General features: G+C 37.5%; 1 long non-coding RNA gene across 4 annotated transcripts; it reads right to left on the reverse strand.

Moving 5' to 3' along the window:
* Positions 1-1,284: 1,284 nt before the first annotated feature.
* LOC120464404 (uncharacterized) lies at positions 1,285-11,965 on the reverse strand. Of its 4 annotated transcripts, none has more exons than XR_016169196.1 (7): positions 11,529-11,965; positions 5,754-5,846; positions 5,638-5,662; positions 5,485-5,548; positions 2,820-4,610; positions 2,234-2,685; positions 1,285-1,521 (listed from the first exon to the last, which is right to left on the reverse strand). It is a non-coding gene; the product is annotated as an uncharacterized LOC120464404 (long non-coding RNA). The 4 variants fall into 4 exon arrangements; XR_016169195.1 differs by having other exon boundaries at positions 1,285-2,275; positions 2,330-2,685; positions 11,529-11,964; XR_016169194.1 differs by having other exon boundaries at positions 1,285-2,685; positions 11,529-11,962.
* Between the last annotated feature and the right edge of the window lie 3,687 nt (positions 11,966-15,652).

Raw genomic sequence — 15,652 nt, forward strand, 5'->3', positions numbered from 1 at the left:
GAGAGCTGCAAAATAAAACCAGCCTAGTAGGCACTTAAAAAAACTAATGGAAATGTTGATAGTGCACAAATCATTTTTTGATGCTTATTCAAACCTACCTACCTAGATCACTCACATCAGCTAGAAACACCAAGGGTTCACTCTAAGCATGGAGAGTCTGCTTTTAGCTATTATGCCAACAGCCGCCACTGGAACCAGCTTCCAGAAGAGATCAGGTGAGCTCCTACAGTAGTCACATTTAAATCTAGGCTCAAAACACATCTGTTTAGCTGTGCATTTTGCCACTGTTCGTCCGACTGTTACTGCGTACTACGTTTTATTTTTGATTCTAAATTGTTTTAATTATTTACTGTATTTTATTTTTATAATTATTTTTATTTTTCATGTTTTATTCTAAACATTTCTAATTATTCTGATTACTTTTGATTATTTAATTTTTTCTATGTAAAGCACTTTGAATTGCCATTGTGTATGAAATATGCCATATAAATAAACTTGCCTTACCTACCAGTATTAACTTTCACATGCAGTTACATATTAACCTACCTACCTACCAGTATTAAATAAAAAAAATTATCAAACAACCCCTACAACCCCACATGTTGTTTGAGAGGGTTTCAAGAAAGATCCTCCTCGCTCCTCCAAAAACAAACTCCAGCATATTCAGGTGTCAGACACGACTGGATCTTCAAGCGGCACAGGGTTCTGTGGTCAGATGAGACTAAAAAAAGTGCTTTTTGGCAGTAAGCACACTAGATAGTTTGGTGGACATGAGGATAAAAAGTACCCCATGTGTACAATTTAATAAACCATTGGATCTTTAATGTTGGGGACCTATTTTTCTGCAGGAGGTCCTGGACTTCTTATTCAGATACATGGCTTTGTGGATTCTATTAAATATCAACAGATAAAAAATCAAAACCTGACACCTTCTGCTAGAAATCTTATTATGGGCCATGGTTGGATCTGCCATCTGGACAACGATCCAAGACAAACATCAAAATCAACACAAAAATTTGTTAGGGAGCACAAAATGAAGCTTCTGCCATGACCGTCCCAGACCCTATAGAAAATGAGTGGTCCGAACTGAAGAGAAGCACAAACATGGATCTGGGAATCTGAAGGATCTGGAGAGTCTGTATGGAGGAATGGTCTCTGATCTCAGGTCAGGTGTTGTCCAAACACATCAGGCATTATAGCAGAAAACTCAGAGCAGTTATCTCTGCAAAAAGATATTGCAAAAAGGTATTTAATAAAAGGGTATGAGTAATTGTGGCCAACGTGTTTTGGAGAAAAACATTTATTTTATAATGTGATCCCACATTACACATTAACAAACATACCTAGCAACCAGTATTAACTTTCACATAGTTACACATAAACCAACCTACCAGTATTAACTTTCACATGCAGTTACACATTAACCTACCTACCTACCAGTATTAACTTTCACATACAGTTACACATTAACCTACCTCCCTACAAGTATTAACTTTCACATCCAGTTACACATTAACCAACCTACCAGTATTAACTTTCACATACAGTTACATATTAACCAACCTACCAGTATTAACTTTCACATGCAGTTACACATTAACCTACCTACCTACCAGTATTAACTTTCACATGCAGTTACACATTAACCAACCTACCTACCAGTATTAACTTTCACAACCAGTTACACATTAACCAACCTACCAGTATTAACTTTCACATACAGTTACATATTAACCAACCTACCAGTATTAACTTTCACATGCAGTTACACATTAACCTACCTACCTACCAGTATTAACTTTCACATGCAGTTACACATTAACCAACCTACCTACCAGTATTAACTTTCACATACAGTTACACATTAACCAACCTACCTACCAGTATTAACTTTCACATACAGTTACACATTAACCAACCTACCTACCAGTATTAACTTTCACATACAGTTACACATTAACCTACCTACCTACCAGTATTAACTTTCACATACAGTTACACATTAACCAACCTACCTACCAGTATTAACTTTCACATGCAGTTACACATTAACCTACCTATCAGTATTAACTTTCACATGCAGTTACACATTAACCTACCTACCTACCAGTATTAACTTTCACATGCAGTTACACATTAACCTACCTACCTACCAGTATTAACTTTCACATGCAGTTACACATTAACCAACCTACCAGTATTAACTTTCACATACAGTTACACATTAACCTACCTACCAGTATTAACTTTCACATGCAGTTACACATTAACCTACCTACCTACCTACCTACCAGTATTAACTTTCACATACAGTTACACATTAACCAACCTACCTACCAGTATTAACTTTCACATGCAGTTACACATTAACCTACCTATCAGTATTAACTTTCACATGCAGTTACACATTAACCTACCTACCTACCAGTATTAACTTTCACATGCAGTTACACATTAACCTAACTACCTACCAGTATTAACTTTCACATGCAGTTACACATTAACCTACCTACCTACCAGTATTAACTTTCACATGCAGTTACACATTAACCTAACTACCTACCAGTATTAACTTTCACATGCAGTTACACATTAACCTACCTACCTACCAGTATTAACTTTCACATGCAGTTACACATTAACCAACCTACCAGTATTAACTTTCACATACAGTTACACATTAACCTACCTACCTACCAGTATTAACTTTCACATGCAGTTACACATTAACCAACCTACCAGTATTAACTTTCACATACACTTACACATTAACCTACCTACCAGTATTAACTTTCACTTACAGTTACACATTAACCTACCTACCTATCAGTATTAACTTTCACATAGTTACACATAAACCAACCTATCAGTATTAACTTTCACATAGTTACACAAACCAACCTACCAGTATTAACTTTCACATAAAGTTACTCATTAACTTTCACATGCAGTTACACATTAACTTTCACATACAGTTACTCATTATCGTTCGCATGCTGTTACTCGTCATTTCACATGCAGGTACTCATCATTTTTCACAGGCAGGTACTCATTAACTTTCACATGAAGCTACTCGTTAACTTTCGCTTGCAATTACTCAACAACTTTCTCACGCAGTTACCTATCGATTTTCACCAGCAGTTACACATTAGCTTTCACATGCAGTTACACATCAACTTTCACAAGCAGTTACTCGTCGCCTTTCGCATGCCGTTACTCATTAACTTCGCTTGCAAGTTACTCATTAACTTCACGTGCAGTTACTTATCATTTCACATGCAGCTACTCATAAACTTCGCTTACAAATTACTCATCAACTTTCAGATGCAGTTCCACATCAACTTTCTCATGCAGTTACACATAGACTTTCGCATGCAGTTACCGGTTAACTTCGCTTGCAGTTACTCATTATCTTTCACATGCTTGCTACTCGTCTTTCACATGCAAGTACTCATATCTTTCACATGCAGCTACTCGTTACCTTTCGCATGCAGCTACTGGACATTTTCCGATGCAGTTACCTATCGATTTTCACTGCAGTTACACATTAGCTTTCGCATGCAGTTACACATTAACTTTCACTGCAGTTACTCGTTGCCTTTCGCATGCAGCTACTCATTAACTTCGCTTGCAAGTTACTCATTAACTTCACGTACAGCTACTCACCATTTCACTGCAGTTACACGTTAACTTCGCTTGCAAGTTACTCATACTTTCACCTCAAGTTACTCGTACTTTCACCTGCAGTTACACATTAATTATCACACGCAGTTACACATATGACTTTCGCAAGCATTTACTCAATAACTTTCACCAGCAGTTACACATTAACTTCCACTTGCAGCTACTCATAAACTTCATCTGCAGATACTCATCAACAGTAACATGCACTTTACTCACCGACTTTCACCTGTAGTTACACATAGACTTTCACTGCAGTTACACATCAACTTCCACAGCAGTTACTAAATAACTTTCACATGCAGTTACACATTAACTTTCACATGCAGTTACTCATTAACTTTCACATGCAGTTACACATTAACTCTCACATGCAGTTACACATTAACTCTCACATGCAGTTACACATTAACTCTCACATGCAGTTACACATTAACTCACATGTAGATACACATTAACTTTCACATGCAGTTACACGGTAACACTTTACAATAAGTTTCGTTAGTTAACATTAGTTAACTACATTAGTTAACATTAGTTAACTACATTAGTTAATATCAACTAATAATGAATAGCACATATACAGCATTTGTTAATCTTTGTTAATGTTATTTTCAACATTTACTAATACTTGATTAAAATCTTGTTAACATTAGTTAATGCACCGTGAACTAACATGAACAAACAATGAACAGCTGTGTTTTCATGAACTAACATTAACAAAGATGAACAAATGCAGTAACAAATGTATTGCTCATGGTTAGTGCATGTTAGTAAATACATTAACTAATGAACCTTATTGTAAAGTGTTACCAGTTACACATTGTCGGTTAAAAACAAGAAAGTGGCTAGTAAAAACGTCGAGTGGCTGGTCGATTTAGAAATCCACAGTGGCCGCCGGTGGACAAAAGAGTTGATTTCCATCCCTGCTTGGTAAATGTCAAGGTGTCATAACAAAGACATCTCAAACAATGTCATATTTGCATTAAAACTTTCATAACTGAGCAAAAGACACTTAATTACAGTTGTCACAAACATGCATAAACCTTCCTTCATATTCATAACATACATCATGTTAGTCTTATGCATACCCCTTCAAGTAACGTGTTATCAAAGAATGAATCTCAGACAGTTCATAAGAGAAACGTGTGCAGGATTCCGTGTTGCAAGAATGCTGTCTTGACGAAGCCTAACTTGCTTCATAAATGTAATATATTTTTTAATATTTAATTTATCAGTCAGAGCAGGAATCAAGGCTACATTCGAATAAGTGTTTGCATGTATCCTGACAGTTGTAAACAAAGCCAGCGGAGCGATTGTCTCTGTCCATCTTGAGGAATGAAAACGGTTGAACCAAAAAACGTATATTGACAAGAAGTGAAAGCCAATAGAACGCTCCATTGCAACAAGTATTTTGCAGTATTATCTTATATTAATGACTGTTAAAACAAAACTATGTAAACAAAAAAAACACAGCCACTGTTCAAAGTGGCAATTAAAGTTATAGGATAACGGACACAGCGCATCAATGATCATCATGTTTGTAGCATGATCCAGGGGATTAAAACGTACAAAATATATTTCAGGCCTAATGGAGTTGGTAACTAATATAAGTAGTAAATGTGTAAAGTTCCATACAATGGAAATACCATAGACTGTAAAAAATATGGACAAAGCGTCTGTGACGTCACTCATAGACTTTCTGAAGAACAGGTTTATGGGGGGTATGGGCGGCGCCATATTAGAAAATCTTGAGAAATACAAAATACAAATGTTTCAGAAAGGATACAGAGGTGAGGATACAGAGATGCGTCGTGTCAGATCATGGCCAAGACGTCCAATTCCACTCGGCGCAGCCCGTTATCAGCTGTCAATCAAAGTTAACCGCCCTTATTTTTCATACATTTTATATCTAAATACGATCTAAACTAACGAGTTAGAAAAAAATTCACTCACCTCACAGTTGTCAGGCTCTCGGAACCTATCGAAAAATACAATAAAAGTCAAACTGTAAACATATGAATTGATGCTGTGAAAACGGACATTTTAATGTGAGGTCTATAGATATTTACCCCCTTTTGGGACCGGCCTCTAGCGGATTTTTGATGTATTGCAGTTTTTCCCACTTCCGTGTAGGCTTCATTTTTCAGATTAGAATTTTGCCGCTTGGGAAAAATTAGAAGAAAAAACAACCTCAAAAAACTGATATCTATGCTGTTGTCCAGTAACTCCAGTTGGAATTTTCACCCCAAAATGGCGGCCGCGCTCCTGAAGCGCCACCTAGTGGCTTTTACCAAAAAAGCATCAGAGTTTTGCTTCTTGTACAAAGAGTTCTATACTCTTTGGTTGAACTCTGACCAATAAGACGATCGTTTTATACACGTGGCTTGCATAAACACATTTTGGTACGCTGCTTTGAAATGTTGCCTAGTGAAAGCAAACCGAACGAGTAAAAAATTAAATCCGTGCTTCAGAACTGTTGTGGAAAAATTTTAAGTTAGCTTGATTCTAAAGTAATTAAGAGTTAATTATTAGAAGTTGATCAATGAATGATTTGATAGAAATAGATTTGTGTTGAGCAAAATGCATGAGTACAGCATGTGCTTTTTACGAGTCCTACGTGAGGAACATGCATGGGGAAACATATAGAAACAGGTGGAAAGAAGACCTTTGACCCCAGATGTCATCCTGACTAGGCCGGTCAGCAAGTGCTGCCCTTTTCTGCAGCAGTGTAAGACTTCCTTATCAGGCGCTAACTTGTACAACTTGAAACCTTGAGTTTGAGTATAAAAGCTGTGTGGAGGGGGCAGACTGGGTGTCACTCACCACAGCGTTACTTCTGTGTCAGACTGAACCTTCTTGCAAGAATAAAGTACTTCTTTTATTTCATTAATTTGACTCTGAGTGTCTCTTACGCAGTGATGATGTTGGAAAGGATTTTTGCCGTAACAGAACAAAGAAAATGAAAATACAGCCCTACACTGCAACCTATGGCATGAGTTGGGCTTTGCTAATCAGGTTTTCTGATAATCAAGTCATTTTGTGTGAAAAGACAATGGTCATGAAAACAGTAGACTTCCTTTTGGAAAAAAATACTTTTGGCATTTGGTTGGAGAGACGGTGCTCACAGAAGGCACATGCAAACTTTCTTTCTCAATTGGCTCGTTTTGGCTTTCATGGGCTCTATAATAACATTTTCTACCTCATGAATTTCGCTGAATATTAAATGAATATCTTCATAAATGGATATTAAAGGCTTTAGCTGTGCTTTGCCGCTGGAGTATAATAGAAACCCACATTTTGCTTAAGCCGAACAATAACTCCTGGCAAATAAACTGTCGAGGTATAAAACGGTTAACGGTAAAGCGGGAAACGTGCGTGGGAGAGAGCAGACCTTGCCTATATCAGAACTCAAAATTTTGACCCAAAAAAAACAACAGTGGTACCCCTGTGTTTTTTTTTTTTTGGTGCGAAAGAATAAGTTGCTCTGATCTTCTCAAAACTCTGGATTCTGATAGAGGGCCATGGGACTTAGACCTGAGTGCAAAAATGGAGGCTCTAGCCCCTTCCAGAGCTGAGATATTGAGATCCCACTTAGCATTTGCCATTATAAAACTCTCAATATCTCAGCTCTGGAAGGGTCTAGAGCCTCCATTTTTGCACTCAGGTCTAAGTCCCATGGCCCTCTATCAGAATCCAGAGTTTAAAGAAGATCAGAGAAACTCAAAATTTCGACAAAAAAAAAAAAAAACGACAGTGGTACCCCTGTCGTTTTTTTTTTTTTTGGTGCAAAAAATAAGTTTCTCCAATCTTCTTGAAACTCTGGATTCTGATAGAGGGCCATTGGACTTAGACCTGAATGCAAAAATGGAGGCTCTAGACCCTTCCAGAGCTGAGATATTGAGATCCCACATAGCATTTACAGGGCTCCAGCCTGCGACCAAATAGACCAAATAGTGCGACCGGTAAATTTGCCACACGTTAAACGCATGGTAAGCGTGGAAGGAATCAATGAATCCGTGACAAGAATAGCGCGATTAAACGTCTGTGGGAAGGAGACGGAGACAAATATCACAACCTGATGTGCGTCTGAGCAATAAGCGATCTATCGACACGTTACCTAGCAGCGAATACAAACAAAATGAAAGTGGAACTAAAATACTAGGGATGCACCGAATATTCGGCCGCCGAAAATTTTCGGCCGAAAATGGCCCAAAAGTGCATTTTCGGTTTTCGGCCGAAAGACTTTTATCACCGAAATAATACGGCCGAAATGTTGTGATGACGCAAACAGAAACCGCGACCTGCACGTGCTTGTCTGAAGCAACATGTCTGCGGTGTGGACGTATTTCAGTGTATCTGAACCCGCGATGAGACGGAAACCTTGTTTATCCACCTATAAACAATGCGTGCCGCCATGACGACCACTCCGGTTCCGAGCGGGTCAAGAGCGGTGCGCGCGCTGTCTGTGAAGACACGCGCTGCGGAGGCAGGCGAAAGTATAAACAAGGCAGCGCGAGTCTCCACAAACAGCGCGTGCACCGCTCCAAACGGTCGAGGCGTTTATACTTGACGCGCTCTCCGTTGTAACTGTTACTATTCCTTGAAACGACAGGGACGACTCAAGCAACTGTCCTCTAACCATCAGGAATCGGCGAGAAGAAGACAGATAAATACATGACAATGTTTATTTTTTAGTATTCCACCACCAATACAAAAATAATCATGTAAAGTAAAACCCAGTAAACCCTGAGATTATTACTTGTGACATTACAAAAAAAAAATATGTATATGGGAACATGTATAGAACTAAATTAATGCTCTCTTAAATATTTTCTACATTCACTAAAAATGTTTCATTAAGTTTCATGTACATTTGTATTAAACATGGACCATTGTTCATTTAAAAAGGCTTTTTATGCTATTGTGTGCTACATTTTTAAAAATGTAACTAATTTAGACCTGCAAACTGGGTGCTAGTGATGAGAAGTTTGCGGTTGGCTTTGTTTTTGAGAGAACATTTCATTTTAAAACCTTTCTGCAGGCCAGTAGATTATTATTTAGTGCACACATGAGTGGGGTCAAGTTAAACATTTTAGTTTGAATTTTATTTTATACTGTGCATTGTGCTAAATATATATTTGCATAATTTGTAATTGATTTATTCTTTGTTATATTAATTTATGCAATTGCAATGCCTTGATTTTAGTAAAGTTTGCACAGTCATAGCCATAAATACAATGATACTAATAATTGGCATAATTTCTTTCGGTGTTTCGGTTTTCGGTTTTCGGCCTTGCTTTCCTCTTTTTCGGTTTTCGGTTTCGGCCAAGAATTTTCATTTCGGTGCATCCCTATAAAATACGCAACTCATATAGGCTATGCTTCACGGACCGTTGGCGTTTTTATTAGGTTGGACCAATAATAGACAGAGCAGCGCATAGTGGAGCCCCCCGAACCACCGACAGTAGGCTAATAAAGCCCCGAACTTGCCAGTCGCTGGCCGATCTCCATCACGCGACACTGTTACTAGCAGATCCAGTGAATAAATCCATTGAATTCGCCTCAGAATTAATAACATCACACCAGCGTTTTATCTGCGTATTAGAAACGATCTCCGTCCACATTAAAACTACTGAAAACGCGGATCACGTGACCATTCACCAACACTGGGCATGCACGTGCCAGTGTAAACAGTGAATGAGGAATCAGGGAAGGATACGTCATGACTGATAACACCCAATCATAGAGCCAAGCGTCAGCCTCTGCGTTTCTGAAGTTCTCCGTTTTGTCTCGTCCACACTAAAACGCCCTCCGGAGATTCAAAACGCAGCTGCAGCGTTTCTAAACTTCTCCGTTTTAGGTGGACTGGAGGTGCAAACGTAGCAAAAGGTCTCCGTTTTTAAACGAAAACGCAGTAGTGTGGACGGGGCCTAATATTCTTTCCTTATCTAAAGGAGTGCCCGGCTCTGTTTTGGGGCCACTTCTATTTACTATCTATGTGAACAATGTTGGTCAGGATCTTGTGGACACAAATTACCATTTTTATGCTGATGATATGGTTATAGCCTTGCAAAAACTCTTAGTGCCAGTGTCTCTGCATTACAAAACGCTTTTAACAAGGTTCAAAACATTCTACAACTGGATCTTACTTTAAATGCAAATAAGAGCAAGTTGATGTTATTCTCAAAAGCAAAGAGCAATTTGCACATAAGTCCTCCAATTGTCACTCTTCAGTATAGACCATTTCACAAGATGTAAACAACACTGGTCCAGAAGCACTTCCTGTTTCAGTTTTTTAACAATACATAAAAGCTGGGATAAAATACAACCAATAGAACATTTAAAACTGAATCAAAAAGTTGAACAAACATCTTTAAGATGTTTTCTTTACATGTGAAATAAAGAAAACAGTTACAAACTGAAACAGGAAGTGTTTCTGGACCACTGTTGTTTACATCTTGTGAAATGGTCTATAACTGGTTTTCTAACAATAGACCTTTTTCACAAAAACCGGAAATACGTAATCGTTGTGGAAACGGAGTTCCCGTCTACTGTCGACACATCAGAAAAACCTACTCTGGGAGGAGAAAATTGATCAGAGAGTCTTCAAAACTTCGAAAAAAATGTAAACTTGTCATGGTCCAGTTGTTGATGACTTTGTAAAATGCTGTGGTGATGCTTGTCTGCAGCTGATGTATTTAAGACCAAAGATATGACTATTGATTTCAGAACTGAAGCTCATTCTTCCCGATATACGTTCATTAAAGGTAAGAAGGTGGAGTGTGTGGAAAGTTATTCATATTTAGGGAGTATTATTTACAATAAACTGCATTTTGATGTAAATACCAGAAAGAAGTCTGTCAGTTTTATTCAACAGTTCTCCTGAATTTTTTGCACTGCTGTTGCTATAGAACGATCAAAGATGAAGAAAAATTATACAAATATTAATTTATCCCTTGTACACTCAGATTGTTAAATACTCAGAATGGTAATATATTAATATTTTAAATGTATATGTAGCCCACAGTTGTGTGTTCTTATTTATCTTGTTTTATATTGTGGTGTATATTTTTATGTGCTTATTCCACTGGATACAAATATCTCAATAAAGTTGAACATGAACTAACGTTACTTCAAAAATACACAAAACATAAAAAATAAACAAACAATGACGGCTTATTAGTGAATGGTGACATGAGAAGTAGCCTACAGAAGATCACAGGATCAATAACATCCCGCCAGATTGCCTGAATCCAGTTCCTTCGAACTTCATCGACAGGGAACTGACGAGGGAAGGAATGAAAACGACAGGTATGGCTGCTTTTGGGAATAACCAAAAAGATCGGTACGAAACAACTCTCACTAGTTGCCTTCGGCGCTATCTGTTATGAATGGAGCGGAAGAAGATTATCACGACAATTGCGTATTTCCGGTCACAAATACGGAAGTTGTGAGAAAGGTCTATGGAAAGATTAATGAAAATGGGTGGAGTTGCCCTTTAAGATCTAATGTCCCTGCTGCATGCAGCTTGCGCAAAATGGCGGACACCCGCGAACTCCACGTGTGTTACTGAACTCGCGTCACTTAAACTATTATTTTACCCATCAATATCACACAACCTCTAAATAACAGCTGTGCTGTCTTTCCATCTCCATTGCATAATACCAATTATCGTACACATACGAAGTTTCATTGCCGCGTTGTTTCTGATCACGCTCTATCCACGGGTGATAACAATTTCGTGCTCAAAACTTACGTTACTTAACATAAATCCTAAATACTCAAATACTAAACATAACTGTTCGTGGACCCCTTTGACTTATAATAGACACAAGTAATCTTACCTGCAAAAAAGATATAACAGTAGCAACACCGTCAATCATCAGTGGAGCTATAGTTGCCTCTGTAGTTGCACGTGGCCGCCATTTTGGATTTCTGATCCGTGAGTGTGCGGTCGGACACAAAGCTGCAGACTCGGAGCCTGCATCTACAGTCCCCCACCGAGAGTCCCGCATTCTCAGACCCCTCGTTTTTCGAACACAGCGCCTCCTGCTGTTCAAAAGATTGAATAACACCCGCACACAGAGTACAGCGCACGATTATCCAAATGCACTTAAAAACAATAGGATGCAATATTACGGTCTCCAAATAAATTATCCAATAAATATTTGCGTTCCCTGCTTAATGCAGGTGCCAAAAAAACTCATTTTTACTGATGAAAGGGATACAATTACAGATTGAACTATCTTCTGAAAAATAGTAGGCTATGTGATATTATATTGCTACATTTTTTTTTAAATTCAAATTCCAATTTTTTTTTTCAGTTCAACCTATAATGGTCTAATTAATATTTCCATGCTAACATTACAATAGCCTATCTATTTTTTTTTGTTGATATTTTGAATGTGAAGCAAAACAAATCAGAATAGACAAAACACCAATAATAAACAATTCCTACTTTATTTAATGATCACCTAAACATCATCTTGCTGTAAAGAACAAAGGAAGAAAAAACAGTGTTCGTGACTTTACTTTTTGTCTTCAATTGCATTAAAAAACTCATTTATAACTAGTCGCTTTGCATAATCATAAAATGATATGTTGCTGGATTCGGCAGGGGCAACTCCATCGATGTATGGTGTAGGCTACCCTGGAATAGCTTACAACATGACCGACATGTCTTATGATGTTTCAAAAAGAAAAGAAAAAAAAGAAAAAGATGTTTGCAAATAGTTACCATGTTGCACTGCTCTGTTGAAGTGTCCCTTGAGATGTTTTTGATCTTTGGACAACTTTGTGTGGGTTTGAAATATATGGGGGCACAGAATGGGCAGTGAAAAAAACTGCAGCATATGACATTTCTACAAAAAGTCCAAGGTTAAAGGCTAATAAGCTGTCTAAATATTTTCAGGGGGAAGAGGGCGAAAAAAACATACATTAACGGCTCAAATCTTGTTACAAACTATCTTTACAAATATTAAATGGACTATTCATATGTTGTATCGATGAGCGAAATTAGTTTTATTAAAAAATAAATCAAACGAGTAGGCTACGATTCGCTAAATAAAATTGAAGATAGCCTACTCATGTTTTGGCTTAAGTTCTTCACATGTTCTTCACATGTTTATCCGATACAATTTGATAGGAGGCGCTGTCTCGATAAACGAGGGGTCTGAGAATGAGGGACTCTGGGTGCAGGGGGAATGTAGATGCAGGTCTCCGAGTCTGCAGCTTCATACTACTCGGACACAACAGGTGTTCTGACAATTCATGCTACCCATCGAGATTTGCTACCGGTTATGCGCATATGCAGACTCAGGTTGTTGTTTTTTTTCAGACGAAAATGATCTCTTATATAGTTGTTTATAGAATCAACTATATCATTTAAAATACCACTGGGATATATATTACAATCACACGAGCAAATGGCAATTAAATGCATGGATGCAAAGTCAGATTAATGAATACATACAACTGTTCACGAACAGAAGATTGTCTTGGTCTCATGCATACGAGAATTATGGCTGTGTATATTCTTGCAGATCTCTATCACCCTTACGAAAAAGAAGTTTATTCAAGTGTGCCATTAGTATACTTCTTTTAAACTAAAAATAAGAAAGTATACTTTCAGTTTATTTTTTCCTGTACTTCTCAGAAATATACTTCAAATTACACTTAAGTGTACTTGACTTATACTGAGAGAAAAGCAAGTATATTTGTCCTGTTCTTGTACTCAATCTTTTGATCCAGAAATACTTAAAAGTATAATTAAGTATTCAAAAGTATACTTATAAGTATTACAGTAAAAAAGTAAACTACTAGTATACCCATAAATTCACTTGCAGTACACATGAGATAATCATGAACTAGTTGTGCACTTAGCTACTGTTACACTTATAGTACACTTAAACATATACTTTTATGTACTAAAAGTGGGCCAATTTAGTCCCAAGCGGTATTAAAATAGTACACTTACAAGTTTACTACTAGTACATAGTGACATTAGTATACTTACTACATAATGTATACTTAAAATATACTTGAACATTAAGTATACTACATAAAATGAACTTGAAATATACTTCTTTTTCGTAAGGGCAACGTCACCAACAGGAGTCCAAGACGCACTTCAAGCGCTTTCAGAAATTTAGTCTGAATATAAAAGTATAATGGGGGGGGGGGGGGGGGGGGGGGGGGGTTCAAATCCCATTTTTGCTTAACATAAGCAAATAACATAACATAACATAACATATATATATATATATATATATAAACTCAACAGACTCACTAGGCGGCGGCACGTGAACTGAAGCTCGTCTCATGAAACGAAAGTCAGCGTATAAAGGTATTCTACTTGCCAAACAGATCTGAGAAATAATAATAAATATATATATATATATATAGTAGAATACAAGTAGAATAGCCTACTATAGTAGGCAAGTAGAATACCTTTATGGGGTTATTTAGTGTTTAGCAATGTTGTTGATCTGTGTTGTGCTACTTTCATGTTATCACTGTGAAGCTGCTTTGATACAATCTGTATTGTAAAAAGCGCTATATAAATAAATGTGACTTTATACGCTGACTTTCGTTTCATGAGACGATCAGTTCACGTGCCGCCGCCTAGTGATTAGGTCTAGCCTATCCATTGTCTGCAATATTTATTTCTTATTATTAATTGGTTGATGACACATTGATTTAAATTAAGATTAAATTATTTCAAAATGAAATTCACTTTAAAGAAAGGCTTTGTGCTTGCTTTCTGATTAAGCTGTGAAAGTTATAGTGCTGCTTCCAGAGAACGGTCACGTTCGTATCATATTAGTTTTTTCCTCATAAATGCAAACAAATAAAATAAAATGAAGATTTTATGTTCTGGGGAGAGTCTACCCTTCTTCATCCGGTGGGTAGGATTACTACTTTTGGTTTGTGCAGTGTAGCTAATTCAAATAGGTCTAGGCCTATTTATTAAAATATTTCATTATCTGGGAATTATGGATCTCCTCCATAACGCGGAAATTGCCCACTTTTAAACAATTTAGTAATAATTTGACTAGTTTTGTTGTGTAGGTCTACGTATTTTATAATTTGAACTCTTCAAATAATAGTAAATTAAATATGTGGTAGAATTGGGTCTGGACTTGAAGGATGACGGCGGGAGATGAAGGGACGTGTCGTGATTCTGTCTTCTCACACCGCGACAGGTTCGTGGATCTGAGTGTCGCGATCGTTACAGCCTTTTAGATCTATTCTTCTTGCAGATATACTCACACAGCTTAGGTTATAAGCCTCCAGTGAGTTCAACGCTTTGAGTTCAACGTTTCAGCGGATAGCCTACCCGGGAAATGCGCAGAGGTGAGGGGAGTTGAGAAGAGCTATGTTTATTTCCGCGAATTTAAAGCTTTGACAACTTTAATCGTCATTTAAATACCTTTACTCAATTATTTGGACTACGAAACTTCGGGAGATTGTTTTTGAATGTCTGTTCTTTGAAATTAGCAAAAAAAAAATGTTTTGTTATTTCAATGTTTTTCCACATAATCGGGCCATATCTTAAAATGGAACGTTGCGACTTCCGACTCATTTCGCCAGAGCGGGTCACATATGTATTTTTGCACTCAGGTCTAAGTCTCATGGCCCTCTATCAGAATCCAGAGTTTCAAGAAGATTGGAGAAACTTGTTTTTTTCACACAAAAAAAAAAAAAAAACAACGAAAGGGCTACCACTGTCGTTTTTTTTTTCCGGGTCGAAATTTTGAGTTGCTCTGATCTTCTTGAAACTCTGGATTCTGATAGAGGGCCATGGGACTTAGACCTGAGTGCTAAAATGGAGGCTAGACCTTCCAGAGCTCAGATATTGAAATCCCACGTAGCATTTGCCATTATAAATATCTCCGCTCTGGAAGGGTCTTAAGCCTCCATTTTTGCACTCAGGAAGTCACTCTAGTGTGCACTCTATCAGAATCCA

The sequence above is a fragment of the Pimephales promelas genome, chromosome 7 (genome assembly GCF_988280905.1).
Source record: "Pimephales promelas chromosome 7, fPimPro1.hap1.1, whole genome shotgun sequence".
Classification (NCBI taxonomy): domain Eukaryota; kingdom Metazoa; phylum Chordata; class Actinopteri; order Cypriniformes; family Leuciscidae; genus Pimephales; species Pimephales promelas.